The 18262-nt window shown below is 37.2% G+C and overlaps 1 protein-coding gene and 1 pseudogene across 4 annotated transcripts in view; one reads left to right on the plus strand and one right to left on the minus strand.

Annotated features, from left to right (window-relative positions):
* ADK (adenosine kinase) overlaps positions 1-18262 on the plus strand; it is a 536060-nt gene that overhangs the window by 322934 nt on the left and 194864 nt on the right. The gene's annotated exons all lie outside the window — the stretch shown is intronic.
* Positions 10219-11286, minus strand: LOC136158120 (eukaryotic translation initiation factor 3 subunit F pseudogene; annotated as a pseudogene).

The raw sequence follows: 18262 nt of genomic DNA on the forward strand, positions 1-18262 counted from the left end.
GAGAAATTTCCACCTAATGTGATGATTTTGTTTTATTTTTGAAACAAAGAACCTCTATACTGTTTACAAATTTCCTAGTCTTTTGTACATTTTCAGTTTTTCAGTGTATATTTCCTTTTCCTACAGTTATTAGAAAACTAAAAGTAAGTCTTTGTTTTGCAGCTTATGACATTGTGTTTATTCTGTTTTTTCTTTACCAGTACCTTTTAATCATGGTCTTATCTTTTTTACATCCTTCTCAACCACCTTAATCCTCAAAGAATTAGGTAAGGTGTAAGTGAAATACTTAGAAAACTCAAGAGAATGTTCTTAGATTCTGACTTGCCAACATATAGATCCTAAATATAAGAGAAAAATCATGAGCAAAGCTTCATGGTCTTTACATAATTAGAAAGTACTGTTTCTGTTATAATTACTCTGAATTGATGTATTCTCATAGACACCCAAAGATTCTTGTATACAAGTGTTACTTGTATGCTTCCAAAGTAATAGAGAGTTTGTACTAAAAATGACTAGCAAGAAAATTTTCAGGAGTATATCTAGGATATATTTTATATGTGACACCTTTTCCTGAGTCCTTTATGTTCTTTTTTTTTTTTTTTCTTTATGTTCTAATTTTAGAAAGTTTCACTTTTTTTTAATAGCAGTACATAAACGTTTTCTTAGCTCTATGTAAGTAAGAATCTGTAAACAATTTATGGAATGATACTATATTATAGTTTTGTTTTAAATTTGTTTCTGTCATACCTTGAGAGAATATTTCATGAACTTTGAATCATTTGTCTTCGAGGTACCTGAAATAATTTCAAAGGATACCTTACCATGACAAATGTAGTTAAATTTAAATATTGTTTTGTATAACTTCATTCCTAATACTGAGTTACTCTGTATCTACCAGTTTTTCTCGGTGCTGAAAATATAGCGGTGACCAAAACAAATAAAGATTGCTGTTCCCAAGAAGCTTACATTTTAGTGTATGAAGACTTCAAACAAAATATATAGTGTATTGGATGGTAATGAGAAGTATAGAGGAAAATAAAATGGAAAAGGAGTGTTGTGGGGTCTGCAGAGAGTGGTTGTACTTTCAAATGTCCTCATTAGAGAAAGCCTCACCCAAGAAGGTAGAATTTAAATAAAGTTTGAAGAAGTTAAATGAGCCAGTCACGTACATCTTAGGGATAAAAACAATCTAGACACAGGAAATAGATACCAAGTATATCTACAGTATACTTGTGAGGAGTGAAGAGCATAGCATATTTCAGAAACAAGGAGACTAATATAGCTGGAGTGGAGTAAGAAATGGGAAAAGTAGTAGAAGATATAGTTATAGAAGGAAAGATTTGAGGGTATATTGAGAATGAATTTACACACCATAGTAAAGACTTTATTTTTGTTTTACTTTCAACGAATAAAATGTCTTTAGAGGCTTTTGTGTGGAAGAGCAACATAACCTGACTTTTATTTTAGTATAGCGTTATTCTGGCTGCTTTGTGAGTGGGACAGAGAGAGACATTGGGAGATCAATTTGGAGGGCTTTGTAGTTATACAGGGAAGAGATAAGGTGGCATGAACTTGGATACTGGCAATGGAAGTGGTGAGAAGCAGTCAGATTCTGAGTATAGTTTGCAGGTAGATGTAATAGAATATGCTATTGGATTGGAAATAAGATATGAGAGAAAGAAGGAAGTATTATATATTATTTACATGATAAAAGATGGAAATTCCATGAACTGAGATGAGGGAATTGGGAAGAATTTGATTCTGCTTTACACAAACTATGGGAAGTTTTAGTCTCATAGCCCAGTGGCCTATGGTTAATATAGTCCCTTGTCCACAGTGAATGAGTGATAAAGCACTTAATATTTCATTTTGTCTCAAACTTAGTTTAGACTTAGACCTTGATAAACTTGTATATTTATGATGAAGAAATTGGTCTTTTTTAGTTTATTGATTGCATTTCTATTTTCTAATGTAATATGAGGCACACTAATGGAAATACAACTTGAAGTTCTTTTCTTACTAACATTTAAAAAATAAATATATATAATGTCTTTTGTCTTACTAACATATTTGTACACCCTCCCCCTTCTTGGCAAACTTGTTTGAAAGTATAGTGTTACACGTTATGTCATGGGTATACTAGAGCACATGTGTTCAATACAGCTCATAAATGGAAGCAGCTGGCTTCCTGTGCAGTTAAGAGAAGGCATGCGCACAGCTGAGATCAAACTTCAGAATTCATTGGATTCAGTTTCTATCTTGTGTGATCATGTTGTAATTTCAATTAGTACAGATGTGTAACAAGCTACCTAAATGGCTTAAAAATGATTTTGTTTCAATAGTTGAACTGCTAAACCTAGGTAATGTTCTTTCCCCATGCCTTGTCCCAACTCATCCATCCTACCTCTTAAAAAAGCACATTATACCTATAGACTTAGTTTTATATTCGATTCTGAAAAGGTCTTGGCAAGAGGCAAAAAAGTTATCATCTCAAAGGGAAAAGCTGAATTCATACACAGGAACTTCAGGATTACTTTGGCGTTTTACTAGTCCCTTGTAACACTAGCAGGTCCCATAAATACCTAATGGAAAAACAGCAGAAAATGAGATCTGCAGCAGCCTTTTGAGATCGAATTTATGTTGCTGAACATTTTTTTGAGGTTGAGTGTAAAGGTCAAAAGAAAGTGGATAGATTAAAGTTGCTGATTTTTGCAAACTTAAGGCCATGTTTAAAGGTTCCTCTTTTGGTAGCAAGAATATTTCAAGATAAATGACTTTGCTTCATTAGCTGAAATGTCATGTCTTCATTTAATATCTGTTACATGAGACATTTAGTGATTTAGTAGTATTTACATGCAACAAATAGAATCTCAACCCAATTTAATAAATGTAGATAAAAGAAAAGAAATTAATTTTTAAAATTGGAGATCTTACCAAGGTAAGATAAGTGAATGTATATGACTTTGTATTTTTTAAATTTTAGATATTTTTGGAAAATGTAGAAGGAAAAGATAGAAGTCAAAGTTTTCCTTTTTGTTAGTTTAAGTTATTGATCCAGCATAGTATTACCCATTTCTTTTAAAAACATGTTTTATCTATTATAAATACTATTTCAGTGAAGGTAAACTTCACTGAAGAAAGGACATTAATCTTTTAGCATTAAATTAAAATTCATAGATGTTTTTACTGGTCCCTTTTCCTTTTGAATCGGGCTTCCCTGGTGGCTCAGACAGTAAAGAATCTGCCTGCAATACTGGAGACCTGGGTTCCACCCCTGGGTCAAGAAGATCCCCTGGAGAAGGGAATGACTACCTACTCCAGTATTCCTGCCTGGAAAATTCCAGAGGAGGAGGAGGAGGGCAGGAGACCTACAGTCCATGAGGTCAAAAAGAGTCGGACAAGACTAAATGACTAGCACTTTCTTTTCTTTCTTCTTTCTTTACCTTTTGAATAACCTTCTGTCCCTCTATCGCTATTTTAATGAATCAAAGAAAGTGTGAGCTATTAGCATACTATAGACTTTGTACGGTGAAAAACTATAAACTTCCATTCTGTACACTTCTTTTTTGAGTTGATAGTACATAAAGCCACAACAAATATTAACTTAAAATTATGAATTATCTGTATCTCCAGGGCTTTCCTTCTGTCTTTGATTTCACAGTCCAGATTGTCAGTCATTGATGGCTCAGAATCGAAAAGAATAAAATAAAAAATTTTTACATATTACATTGAGTACTACATTACAATAAAAGTTAGAGAGTAATAATATACTAAATCTTTTTTTGCAGTAGTTGAGAATTACTAGTAAAGCCATTTATTGTTATCTCTAAGAAGTGGGATTATGGACAATTTTTCACTTTCTATTTTATGGAGTTTTTTTTATTTTAAAAAATTCATTTTAATGACACAGAGATTAATATTTTTAATAAGGTACAATTCACAGAGAAGATAGACATCATAAACCATTAGATACCCAAGAAAGAAACAAAGATACATAAAGCAAAACTCAGAAGATAGATAAGGGAAAAGAAATCTATTTTATGTTTTTCTCTATTTTAAGCAGTTTTCATGACAAATACCTTAATAAGGACAGTATTAATTTTATTATTTTTGTTTAAAACTATTTATTAAACATCAGCTGATCTTATTAATAACCTGTAATCACAATTTATATAAAAAGTTACTTTCTTATGAATCTGCAGTCTCAATTGATCGCTATTGTTCTTTATGGAACTAGACAGAGATTAGATCTCTTGACAATGACAGCTGGTTCTTAAACCCAGGTCCTATATTACACCACATTTTCCTCATTAGTTCACACTATACTCTATAGGCAATTTCCTCCTCTTAACTTTTTGTATTTTATTACTCTGTTAAAGTAGAACTACACTTCTCTTTCCAAGTGCCCTTTTCCATTCAGTACTGTTTCTATCCAGGGGTCCCAAGTGGTCAGTTACTCTGATTGGGGAGAGGGAGCGGGTGTTGGTATAGCTAGTGGGATTGAAAGACCGTTAGGAAAGTGGGTAGCTGTATAGTTATACCTCAGTAAAAAGAGCCTCCTCTCACCTTCTCAAGTCAAGGCTGTACCTTAACTGACTTACTGCCATTCTTATTTTTGAAGCCACCCATTATTATGTTCAACTGTTTTTGATGTTGTTGAGGTGAGGAACTTAAAGAAAAATGAACCAAAGTTCCTTTAATTTCAGAGTTTTAACAAACTTGTGTTCTCCAAATCTTCAAAAGGAGTGTTTAGCAATACTTTCGAATATGACATACTGTCATGTGAGTTTTTAGTGATAATTGTTAATGGAGCAATTTGCAGTATTTTAGCTAGCTGTAGAGGCTGTCATTGAAACATATAATATATATTCTGTGTTCATTGATAGCGCTTTTATGAAGGAGTCAGTATTGTGTACTAGAGAGAGCATTAGATGGCTAATTGTGTTTCAAATACTAATCATAGTTTTGTCACTAGATTATATAATGTGCAAGTTTAATAAACTGTCTAGACCTGTACTACTAATAAAATTGGAAGGTGAATAGGATTATCTATAAAGTTTCTTTCAGCTCCAAAAACTATAATTATTTAAACATTTTATTATGGCAAAATTAAAATCATACACAAATATGAAATGGCACAGTGAACTCCTCTATTCCCATTAACCTACATTCATATTTAACATTAACAGTAATCCCTAGTGTATTCTAATATCTAGTCCATGTTAAAATTTTCATTTCATCTCAGTAAAAATAATTTTCATTGTATAATCATTTTATTCAAATCGTAATCCAAATAAGATGTGTATGTTTATCATCTAGCTTTTTTGTCTTGTATGTGTGTGTTCAAAAATACCTAACAAAATTTATCTTCTTAACCAATTATATATGTATGGTGCTGTAGTGTTAACTATAAGCACATTGTTGTGAAACAGATTTCTAGAATTTTTCATCTCGCAAGACTGAAACTTTATCCATTAAGCAACAGCTTCTCTTCTCCCAGCTCTTGGCAACTATCATGCTACTTCCTATTTCTAAGAGTTTGACTATTTTAGATACCAGGTATGAGTGGAATCATGCTGTATTTTTATGTTGTTGTTGTTATTAGCTTATTTCTCTTAGAATAATATCCTCCAAGTTTCCCACACTGCACCATATGATAAGACTCCGTTCTTTTTTTAAGGCTGAATAGTATTCCACTGGTGGTGCTAGTGGTAAAAAACCTACCTGGCAATGCAGGGGATGGAAGAGATACTGATTCAATCCCTGGGTTGGGAAGATCCCCTGGAGGAGAGCATGGCAACGCACTCCAGTATTCTTCCCTGGAGAATCCCATGGATAGAGAAGCCTGGCAGAGTACAGTCCGTAGGGTCACAAAGAGTTGGACACAACTGAAGCAACTTAACACACAGTATTCCACTGTACATATTTATCACATTTTTATAATACATTTTGGGCTTCCCAGGTGGCACAGTGGTAAAAAAAATCCTTCTGCCAAGCTGGAGATGCAGGTTCGATCCTTGGGTTGGGATGATCCCCTGGTGGAGGAAGTGCAACCCACTCCAATATTCTTGCCCGGGAAATCACATGGACAGAGGAGCCTAGCAGGTGTCTCAATGAGTCAGACACAACCTTGGCGACTAAACAACAACATTGGCAAAATGTATTTAAGATTTACTCTTGTAGTGTGAATCAGTCATATTTGCTATGTAAAATAGTTATTTTATAAATGAGTTCTGTCATTTTATATTCTTTCTGTTCCTGAGGTTATTTGTTTTGTTTTTGTTTTACATCTTTCCTGTGGTCTCTTCTTCCCCCTAAACCCCATGCCTACACTCTGGTTTATTTTGTGTGTGTTTGTTTTCCATGCATTTTTAGGCTTATATTTTTATTCTAATGATTCCCTTGTAATCTGTAACATCATTCAAACTAATTATTTTAAGATGTTAACTGTTGATTCTTAGAAATTCCTCATTCTCTTTTCTTACAGGGTTTTTTTTTTCCTTTGTATTTTTAAGCAAATGTAGACTACAGTTGCATGGTTCATCAGCTTTTCAGAAGTTCCTTGACTCCTGACTATGAAAGAAGAGGATATCTTAGTTAATACACTGTCTCTCACCATTCACTCTCAATTACTGAGAAAGAGAGCATCCATAAAGAGGTTTTATAAGATTTACATTCTGTTCTATAACCAAAACCACTCATATACTCAAAATTTTTGTTTTTTTCTTAATAGTTAAAAAGAATAAAAATTCATTGCCAGACTTTTATTAATAGTAGTCATCTCTGGTTTGCAAAAGTTTATTCTCAGCGATTTCTTCAGAAAATCACATAGATGCTATATTCCTCTAATTCTTTTATGTTCAAAAAATTTTTCATTTCATTTATACTTACATGGTAATTTAATCACAAATAAAATTCTTAACTAGACTTTCTTTCCTTGAGGAGAGTATGGTTATTGCTTCATTATCTTATATCTTTTGATGATGCTTTGAAGTGTCCACACACTCACATAGATTTCTTCGTTCTTCATTGGTTAACTCTCCTTTACATTATGCAGTTTCATTACTCTATGGTGCGGTGTATGTATTTCTTATTTACTTGTTGTCTATCTCCATCCCATAGAATGAAAATAACAATAAAGAGATTTCGTCTGACTTGTTCCAAATTGAATACTTGTTCCAAATTCAATACTGAATTCCAAGAGTCTCTGTCAGTGTTCATTACTTGTTGTTGTTCAGTCGCTCAGTTATGTTCGACTCTTAGCGACCCCAGGGACTATAGCATGCCAGGCTTCCCTATCCTTCATCATTTCCCAGAGTTTGCTCAAACTCATGTCCATTTAGTTGGTGATGCCATCCAACCATCTCGTCCTCTGTCATCCCCTACTCCTCCTCCTGCCTTTAGTGTTTGCCAACATCAGGGTCTTTTCTAATGAGCCAGCTCTTCTCATACATGACCAAAGTATTAGAGTTTCAGCATGAGTCAGGGTTGATTTCCTTTATAATTGACTGGTTTGATCTCCTTGCTGTCCAGGGGACTCTCAAGAGTCATCTCCAGCACTACAATTTGAAAGCATCTATTCTTTCCTTCTCAGCCTTCTTTATGGTCCAAATCTCACATCCATACATGACTACTAGAAAAACCATAGCTTTGACTATAAGGACCTTTCTCGGCAAACTAGTGTCTCTTCATTCTAATATGCTGTCCAGATTCGTCATAACTTTTCCTCCAAGGAGCGAGCATCTTTTGATTTCATGGCTGCAGTCACCATCTGCAGTGATTTTGGAGCCCAAGAGAATAAAGGCTGTCACTGTTTGCCTTGTTTCCCCATCTGTTTGCCATGATGTGATAGGACCGGATGGCATGATCTTAGTTCTTTAAATGTTGAGTTTTAAGCCAGCTTTTCCACTCTCCTCTTTTACCTTCATAAAGAAGCTCTTTAATTCCTCTTTGCTTTCTGCCATTAGAGTCGTGTTATCTGCATATCTGAGGCTGTTGCTATTTCTCCTGGCAGTGTTGATTCCAGCTTGTGTTTCATCCAGCCTCACATTTTGTGTGACGTACTCTGCATATAAATTAAATAAGCAGGGTGACAGTATACAGCCTTGGCGTAGTCCTTTCCTAATTTTGAACCAGTTTGTTGTTCCATGTCTGGTTCTAGCTATTGCTTCTTGACCTGCATATGGGTTTCTCAGGAGGCAGGTAAGGTGGTCTGGTATTCCCGTCTCTTGAGAATTTTCCACAAATTGTTGTGATCCCCACAATCAACGGCATTAGCATAGTCAATGAAGTAAAAGTAGATGTTCTTCTGGAATTTTCTTGCTTTTTATGATCCAGCATATATTGGCAATCTGATCTCTGGTTCATCTGCCTTTTCTAAATCTAGCTTGTCCATCTGAAATTTCTCAGTTCACTTACTGTTAATGCCTAGTTGGAAGGATTTTGAGCATTACCTTGCTAGCATGTGGCGTGAGTAATATTTTGTGGTAGTTTGAACATTCTTCTGCATTGTCTTTTTTGGGAATGGAATGAAAACTGACCTTTTCCAGTCCTGTGGCCACTGCTGAGATTTCCAAATTTGCTGGCATACTGAGAGCAGCACTTTCACAGCATCCTCTTTCACACAGCATCATCTTTCAGGATTTGAAATCGTTCAAATTCTGAAATAGCTGAAATTCTGTCACCTCCACTAGCTTTGCAGTGATGCTTTCTGAGGCCCACTTGGCTTCACACTCCAGGATGTCTGGTTCTAGGTGAGTGATCACACCATCGTAGTTATCTGGGTCATTAAGATCTTTTTTTATATAGCTATTCTGTGTGTTCTTGCCACCTCTTCTTAATATCGTCTGCTTCTGTTACATCCATATAGTTTCTGTCCTTTATTGTGCCCACCTTTGCATGAAATGTTCCCTTGGTATCTCTCATTTTCTTGAAGAGATCTCTAGTCTTTCCTATTTTATTGCTTTCCTCTATTTTTTGCATTTTTCATTTAGGAAGGCTTTCTTATCTCCCCTTGCTATTCTTTGGAACTCTGCATTCAGATGGGTATATCTTTTCTTTTCTCCTTTGCCTTTCATTTCTCTTCTTTTCTCAGCTGTTTGTAAGGCCACCTCAGACACCATTTCCTTTTTTGCATTTATTTTTCTTGGGAATGGTTTTGATCACTGCCTCCTTTACAATCTTATGAACCTCTGTTCATAGTTCTTCAGGCTCTCTGTCTATCAGATCTAATCCCTTGAATCTTTCTGTCACTTCCACTGTATAATCATAGTTGATTTCAGTCACTCAGTCATGTCTGACTCTTTGCGACCCTGTGGATTGCAGCATGCCAGGCTTCCCTGTCTATCACCAACACCTGGAGTTTGCTCAAACTCATGGCCATCTAGTCAGTGATGTCATCCAACCATCTCATCCTCTGTCGTCCTCTTCTCCTCCTGCCTCTAATCTTCCCAGCATCAGGGTCTATGACTCAGTTCTTTGCATCAGGTGGCCAAAGTATTGGAGCTTCAACATCAGTCCTTCCAATAAATTTCCAGGACTGATTTCCTTTAGGATTCACTGGTTGGAGCTCCTTACAGTCCAAGGGACTCTCAAGAGTCTTCTCCAACACCACAATTCAAAAGCATCAATTCTTTGATGCTCAGCTTTCTTTATAGTCCAATTCTCACATCCATACATGACTACTGGAAAAACCATAGCTTTGATTCAACGAACCTTTGTCAGCAACGTAATGTCTCTGCTTTTTAATATACTGTCTAGATTTGTCATAGTTTTTCTTCCAAGGAGCAAGGTGGCTGCAGTCCCCATCTGCAGTGATGTTGGAGCCGAAGAAAATAAAATCTGTCACTGTTTCCATTGTTTCCCCATCTGTTTGCCATGAGGTGATGGGACCAGATGCCATGATCTTCACTTTTTTAAATGTTGAGTTTTAAACCAGCCTTTTCATTCCTCTTTCACTTTCATCAAGAGACCCTTCAGTTCCTCTTCACTTTCTACCATAAAGGTGGTGTCATCTGAATATCTGAGATTGTAGATATTTCTCCTGGCAATCTTTTTTTTTTTTTCACTTACAAAAGGTAGTCTGTGTTTATTTAGAGTCACAAGCAGTTGTTTGACTCAGTGTGACTCAGACCTCAAACATACCATTTCTCCTTCACTCCATTCTGGGTCCCGGGGTTGGCTGGGGCCCAGCGTGGCAGGAAGCTGCCGGCCGCTCCTTCACAGATTCACAAGCTTCTCATTAAGGGCAATTTGTGACTGTGTGAGGTTGGCCATTTAGGTCACCATCAGCAGGTCGTTGATGTTGCTGTTGAGCATGGTCTCGAAGTCCTCGGGAACTATTTTGGGTACTTGGTTAACCAGACTCATCATGAAGCAACCCAGGGTATTGTCGGCTGACACCTTTCCAGACAGCACATCCTCCGCATACTGCAACACCGTGCTGAGGGCATCCTGGATGAGAGTGGAAGCCCCGCCCACTTGCTACAAGTCACTGGAGAGGCTGATCACCCGGTTGGGGCTAAAACAGGTCTGCATGATCAGGTCAACTCCAGTGCGTTCAGTGTCGTAATATGTGTATTTCACTGTCAGAGGGGTGAACATCACCCACTTGGTCGTCCCGGGAACACCCATTAAAGTGCTGACTTAGGCCTTGATGCTCACGTGGCCATTCTGGAGGCTGGTGTCCGCTGTGAGGTGAGTGGGGTTGGGGGCCCTCGGCTGTAGTACTCATGGATCAGCACTGAGTGCTCCTTGATGTCGTGGCCTGTAGCGTACCAGCCCAGGATGAGCTCATTTGGAGAGACTTTCTTGTGCAACTCATACATGTTCTTAGCAAATTCCATGTCAACAACCACCTCATCTTCTGACTCGTTGTGTGGCACTGAAAAGCAATTGGTGGCTTCCACTGAGTGCTTGTCAACAGTTCCCAGCAGGTCCCGATAACTCGGGCAGCTCCCTCGTTGCGTCACTCATAGCTGTCCACGATGGAGGCCAAAATGACCAGGTGCAGCCGGACCACGCGGCCGCTGGGGAAAGGGCCTGGGAGAGCCGGGCCAGACAGAGACTGTGCGGGGGTCTGCGCTGGGGCTGGCGCCGAAGCCGGCGCTGAGGCCGGGGTCTGGCCCAGAGCCGTGCTCGTAGCCGCTGCCGCTGCCGGGTCTGAGAATGACGCGGGAGCCGGTCGGTGATGGAGCTGGGGCTGAGGCCAGAGATGAGGCCGCATGCAGCTGGGGCTTTGGTTGGGGTGGTGGGAGGCACACTCACCGGTACTGCTGGTGTGGCCATCTTGTCGAGAGAGAAGGTCTGGCAATCTTGATTTCAGCTTGTGCTTCATCCAGCATGGCATTTTGCATAATATACTCTGCATATAAGTTAAATAAGCAGGGTGACAGTATACCACCTTGATGTCCTCCTTTCCCAATTTGGAACCAGTCTGTTGTTCCGAGTCCAGTTTTAACTGTTGCTTCTTAACTTGCATACAGATTTCTCAGGAGACAGATCAGATGGTCTGATATACCCATCTCTTAAAGAATTTTCCTCTGTTTGTTGTGATCCACACAGTCAAAGCCTTTGGTGTAGTCAATAAAGCAGAAGTAGATGTTTTTCTGGAACTCTTGATTTTTCTTGAATCAACAGATGTTGCCTTTTGATCTGTTTCCTCTGCCTTTTCTAAATCCAGTTTGAACGTTTAGAAGTTCTTGGTTCACGTACTATTGAAGCCTCACTTGGAGAATTTTGAGCATTACTGTTGAAGCCTTGATTGGAGAATTTTGATTATAATCATAAGGGATTTGAGTTAGGTCATAGGTGAATTGCCTAATGGTTTTCCCTATTTTCTTCAGTTTCACTCTGAATTTTGCAATAGCGAGTTCGTGATCTGAGCCACAGTTAGCTCCCAGTCTTGCTTTTGCTGACTGTATAGAGCTTCTCCATCTTTGACTGCAAAGAATATAACCAGTTGATTTTAGTATTGACTGTCTGGTGTTGTCCATGTGTAGAGTTGTCGAAAGAGGGTGTTAGCTGTGACCAGTGCATTCTCTTGGCAAAACTGTGTTAGCCTTTGCCCTGCTTCATTTTGTACTCCAAATCCAAACTTGGCTTTTATTCCAGGTATCTCTTACCTTCCTGCTTTTGCATTCCAGTCCTCTATGATGAAAAAGACATCTTTTTTTGGTGTTTGTTCTAGAAGGTCATGTAGGTCTTCACAGAAGCGTTCAACTTCTTCAGTATTAGTGGCTGGGGCATAGACTTGGCTTACTGTGAATTTGCATGATTTGCCTTGGAAATGAACTGAGATCATTCTGTCGTTTTTGAGATTGTACCCAAGTACTGTGTTTCAGATTCTTTTGTTGACTGTGAGGGCTACTACATTTCTTCTAAGGGATTCTTGCCCACTGTAGTAGATAAAATGGTCATCTGAATTAGATTTGCTCATTCCTATCCTTTTAGTTCACTGATTCCTAAAATGTCAATGTTCACTCTTGCCATCTCTTATTTGACCACTTCCAATTTACCTTAATTCATGGACCTAACATTCTGGGTTCCTATGCAGTATTGTTCTTTGCACCATCAGACTTTAGTTTCACCACCAGACACATCCACACCTGGGTACTGTTTCCTCTTTGGCTCAGCCCCTTCATTCTTTCTGGAGCTATTTCTCTACTCTTCTCCAGTAATATATTGGGCACCTACCAAACTGGGGAGTTCATCTTTCAGTGTCACACCTTTTTGCCTTTTCATACTGTTCATGGGGTTCTCAAGGCAAGAATGCTGAAGTGGTTTGCCATTCCCTTCTGCAGTGGACCACATTTTGTCAGAGCTCTCCACCGTGACCTGTCCGTCTTGGGCGACCCTTCACAGTATAGCTCATAGTTTAATTGAGTTAGTTTGAATTAATGAGATGAAACTGATTCTGTCCCATATTCCAGGTTTCTGGGTACCTTGAGGTATTTGTTGGTTCATCAAAGAATTTTTTAAATAACTTTTTAATAAAGAAAATTCTTAGATTTGTTTACTAGGGAAGAAAGAAGCTAACAACTCAGCAAACAGTAGATTGTTTAGATAGTATAAAGCTAGAAACATAAAGTGTATATATACACTACTATATTATACTCTCATTGGTGTGTTTGTTTATCAAAGATACAATTTAGCAATTTTTCAACTGCTTTACTGGTATACCAGTAAAGTTCTATTGTTACTAGTTATTCTGTGTCCAGGTAATGCCAGAGACATGGTGGTGTATTTCATTTGCATTGCTTGTTGTTATTGTGGCTTTTTGAGAGAATATGAGTAGAAGTTTTAGTGTAAGGTAAATGTTATTATCTTTAAATACATTTAATTGATTAATTTATTTTTGGCTCTGCTGGGTCTTTGTTTCAGTGTGCAGGCTTCTCCTTGCAGTTCCAAATTCATTTTTCATGATTTTTCTGTTACTCTTTTATTTTTCTAACTTAGAACATTAATATGTTATCTTAGATTTACCTTTTTGTTGTTTTTATAATTTTTTTGTATATTTTGGACTTTATTTTAAGATTTTTTTTTAAGTAGTTCTGGATTTCCAGCAAAATTTAGAGGACAGAACAGAAATTTCCCATCTGCCCTTTGCCTTCACACTTTCATAGCCTCCCCCATCATCAATGTCCACCTCTGGATAGGTTCGTCTGTTACAGTTGATGAACCTCTCTGGACATGTCATTATCATCCAAAGTCCCTAGTTAACATTAGAATACAGTCTTGATGTATCTTCTGTGGATTTGAACAAATGTATGACATATATCCATCAGTATAGTCTTATACACAATATTTTAATTGCCCTAGAAATGCTGTGTGTTTCTATCATTTTCTTAATAATTTATTTTCCTGTTTTCATTAGTTCCCAATTTATGTTGCTCACTTTACCCAGTCCTGCTATATTTCTTTTACTACAATGTTAGTATTTCTTCTGTCCATTTCTGTGATAGTTTTACATTTATTTTAGATTTCTCCTTTGAACCCAGGCAGTTTATATTTCATTTTCTGTTAACATCTTTAATCAAATCTCCTCCATACTTTTGCCTCTGTTTTTAATACAGATCTTTGCTGTATGGGATTTGTCCGTGTATTGGGTTATAGTTCTTATATGTTCCATTGGTATATATTAATATTTCTGTTAAATATCTTTCATGTGTCTTTTTTGTTGTTGTTTTGCCCTTGGAAACTTTCTAGGCTGTTTGAATTCTCATGTTTGAATAAGAGATAGTTTTCTAAGCCACCTATCTTATAGGAAGTTCAAATAAGGAAGAGACAAGGTATGTATTCTATACTGGCAGGAATTTTCCTTAGGATACCTGTGTACCAGTTCATTTTATGGTCAGAACTGAGTAGGATACAAATTGTGTGTAACTTTATGTATTCTTACCACTCTTCTCAAACGCTTTATATCAGACTTCCTTTCTATTAAGTCTTGATATCTAGGGAAAGTTTGCCACTATTTTTTAATCACTGATTTCAGCTATTACGGAAATTCTCTTTATCTTTGGCTTTAAAAATTTTAAGTCTAATAGCAAATACATGTCTTATGTATGCATGCTCAGTCACTAAGTCATGTCTGGCTCTTGGTGACCACATGGACTATAGCCCACCAAGCTCCTTTATCCTTAGAATTTACCAAGCAAGAGTACTGGAGTGGATTTCCGTTTCCGTCTCCAGGATGTCTTCCCAACCCAGGGATCAAAACCACGTCTTTTGCATTGGCAGTGGATTCTTTACCACTGAGCCACCAGGGAAGTCCCAAATCAGTTTTATACCATTCATAAACTGAAAACTTTAATGTCTTTAAGGTGGTCAGTACTTCCTTTGGTGAGCCAGAGAGTCAGTGCCATTATCATCAAAACTAAAATGTTTTTGGGAACTCTACCGTAAGTTTCTATTGAATAGCGAAAAGCGAAAAAAAAAAAATCAGGATATTTCTAAGAAATGACAGTGAGGGGTGGTGGGACACAGCCTACCATATATACAGACTATTGGATGTAGACAAAGTGGTAGAACATTGAAACAGGATAGAGAGGACTGAGACAGACCTCCTCATACATAGTAACTTGATTTATGAAAGATCTGGCTTTGCAACTTGATGAGGAAATGGTTGATTTTCAGTAACTTTGCTGGAATAATCATTTTTTTTCACAGAGAAATAATAAAACTGAATTCCTGTTTTTACACCAAACAGAGAAAACAATTTCAAGTGGGTTTTTTATCTAAACATTTAGGTTAAAACAACAGAACTTCTAGAAGGTGACATTGATAACAATCTTCATGACTTTGGGGGTCAGAAATGATTTGTTGAGCAGGGTACAAAACATACAAAGGAAAAGACTTAAGTTTTAATTCTAAATGTTGCCAAGATTAGTACTAATGTTTCTTATATGTTTTTGTTTTTACTTTACATATTTTATTATTCAGTCCTCATAATTTGCCTATGAGATTAATCTGTTATCATCCTCATTTTACAAATGAAGAAACAGGCTCAGACAGGTTAAGTAACTTACTCAGGGTCATAAAACTTGCTAATTGATAGAATTAGGCTTTTAATCCAGGTAGCCTGACTCCAGAGCCAAGACTTTTTTTTTTTTTTTTTTTCTAATTTTTTTTTTTTTTTATTAGTTGGAGGCTAATTACTTCACAACATTTCAGTGGGTTTTGTCAGACATTGACATGAATCAGCCATGGAGTTACATGTATTCCCCATCCCTATCCACCCTCCCACCTCCCTCTCCACCAGATTCCTCTGGGTCTTCCCAGTGCACCAGGCCCGAGCACTTGTCTCATGCATCCAACCTGGGCTGGTGATCTGTTTCACCATAGATAATATACATGCTGTTCTTTCGAAACATCCCACCCTCACCTTCTCCCACAGAGTTCAAAAGTCTGTTCTGTACTTCTGTGTCTCTTTTTCTGTTTTGCATATAGGGCCATCGTTACCATCTTTCTAAATTCCATATATATGTGTTAGTATGCTGTAATGGTCTTTATCTTTCTGGCTTACTTCACTCTGTATAATGGGCTCCAGTTTCATCCATCTCATTAGAACTGATTCAAATGAATTCTTTTTAACGACTGAGTAATATTCCATGATGTATATGTACCACAGCTTCCTTATCCATTCATCTGCTGATGGGCATCTAGGTTGCTTCCATGTCCTGGCTATTATAAACAGTGTTGCGATGAATATTGGGGTGCATGTGTCTCTCTCAGATCTGGTTTCCTCGGTGTGTATGCCCAGAAGTGGGATTGCTGGGTCATATGGCAGTTCTATTTCCAGTTTTTTAAGAAATGTCCACACTGTTCTCCATAGTGGCTGTACTGGTTTGCATTGCCACCAACAGTGTAAGAGGGTTCCCTTTTCTCCACACCCTCTCCAGCATTTATTGCTTGTAGACTTTTGGATAGCAGCCATCCTGACCGGCGTGTAATGGTACCTCATTGTGGTTTTGATTTGCATTTCTCTGATAATGAGTGATGTTGAGCATCTTTTCATGTGTTTGTTAGCCATCTGTACGTCTTCTTTGGAGAAATGTCTGTGTAGTTCTTTGACCCATTTTTTGATTGGGTCATTTATTTTTCTGGAATTGAGCTGCAGGAGTTGCTTGTATATTTTTGAGATTAATCCTTTGTCTGTTTCTTCATTTGCTATTATTTTCTCCCAATCTGAGGGCTGTCTTTTCACCTTACTTATAGTTTCCTTTGTTGTGCAAAAGCTTTAAAGTTTCACTAGGTCCCATTTGTTTATTTTTGCTTGTATTTCCAATGTTCTGGGAGGTGGGTCATAGAGGATCTTGCTGTGATTTATGTCGGAGAGTGTTTTTCCTATGTTCTCCTCTAGGAGTTTTATAGTTTCTGGTCTTACATTTAGATCTTTAATCCATTTTGAGTTTATTTTTGTGTATGGTGTTAGAAAGTGTTCTAGTTTCATTCTTTTACAAGTGGTTGACCAGTTTTCCCAGCACCACTTGTTAAAGAGGTTGTCTTTTTTCTGTTGTATATCCTTGCCTCCTTTGTCAAAGATAAGGTGTCCATAGGTTCATGGATTTATCTCTGGGCTTTCTATTCTGTTCCATTGATCTATATTTCTGTCTTTGTGCCAGCACCATACTGTATTGATGACTGTGGCTTTGTAGTAGAGTCTGAAGTCAGGCAGGTTGATTCCTCCAGTTCCATTCTTCTTTCTCAAGATTACTTTGGCTATTCGAGGTTTTTTGTATTTCCATACAAATTGTGAAATTATTTGTTCTAGTTCTGTGAAAAATACCGTTGGTAGCTTGATAGGGATTGCATTGAATCTATAGATTGTTTTGGGTAGAATAGCCATTTTGACAATATTGATTCTTCCAATCCATGAACACGGTATGCTTCTCCATCTATTTGTGTCCTCTTTGATTTCTTTCATCAATATTTTATAGTTTTCTATGTATAGGTCTTTTGTTTCTTTAGGTAGATATACTCCTAAGTATTTTATTCTTTTTGTTGCAATGGTGAATGGTATTGTTTCCTTAATTTCTCTTTCTGTTTTTTCATTGTTAGTATATAGGAATGCAAGGGATTTCTGTGTGTTAATTTTATATCCTGCAACTTTACTATATTCATTGATTAGTTCTAGTAATTTTCTGGAAGAGCCTTTAGGGTTTTCTATGTAGAGGATCATGTCATCTGCAAACAGCGAGAGTTTCACTTCTTCTTTTCCTATCTGGATTCCTTTTACTTCTTTTTCTGCTCTGATTGCTGTGGCCAAAACTTCCAACACTATGTTGAATAGTAGTGGTGAGAGTGGGCACCCTTGTCTTGTTCCTGATTTCAGGGGAAATGCTTTCAATTTTTCACCATTGAGGGTGATGCTTGCTGTGGGTTTGTCGTATATAGCTTTTATTATGTTGAGGTATGTTCCTTCTATTCCTGCTTTCTGGAGAGTTTTAACCATAAATGAGTGTTGAATTTTGTCAAAGGCTTTCTCTGCATCTATTGAGATAATCATATGGTTTTTATCTTTCAATTTGTTAATGTGGTATATTACATTGATTGATTTGCGGATATTAAAGAATCCTTGCATTCCTGGGATAAAGCCCACTTGGTCATGGCATATCATTTTTTTAATATGTTATTGGATTCTGTTTGCTAGAAATTTGTTAAGGATTTTTGCATCTATGTTCATCAGTGATATTGGCCTGTAGTTTTCTTTTTTTGTAGCATCTTTGTCTGGTTTTGGAATTAGAGTGATGGTGGCCTCGTAGAA

The sequence above is a fragment of the Muntiacus reevesi genome, chromosome 2, assembly GCF_963930625.1.
Source record: "Muntiacus reevesi chromosome 2, mMunRee1.1, whole genome shotgun sequence".
NCBI lineage: Eukaryota > Metazoa > Chordata > Mammalia > Artiodactyla > Cervidae > Muntiacus > Muntiacus reevesi.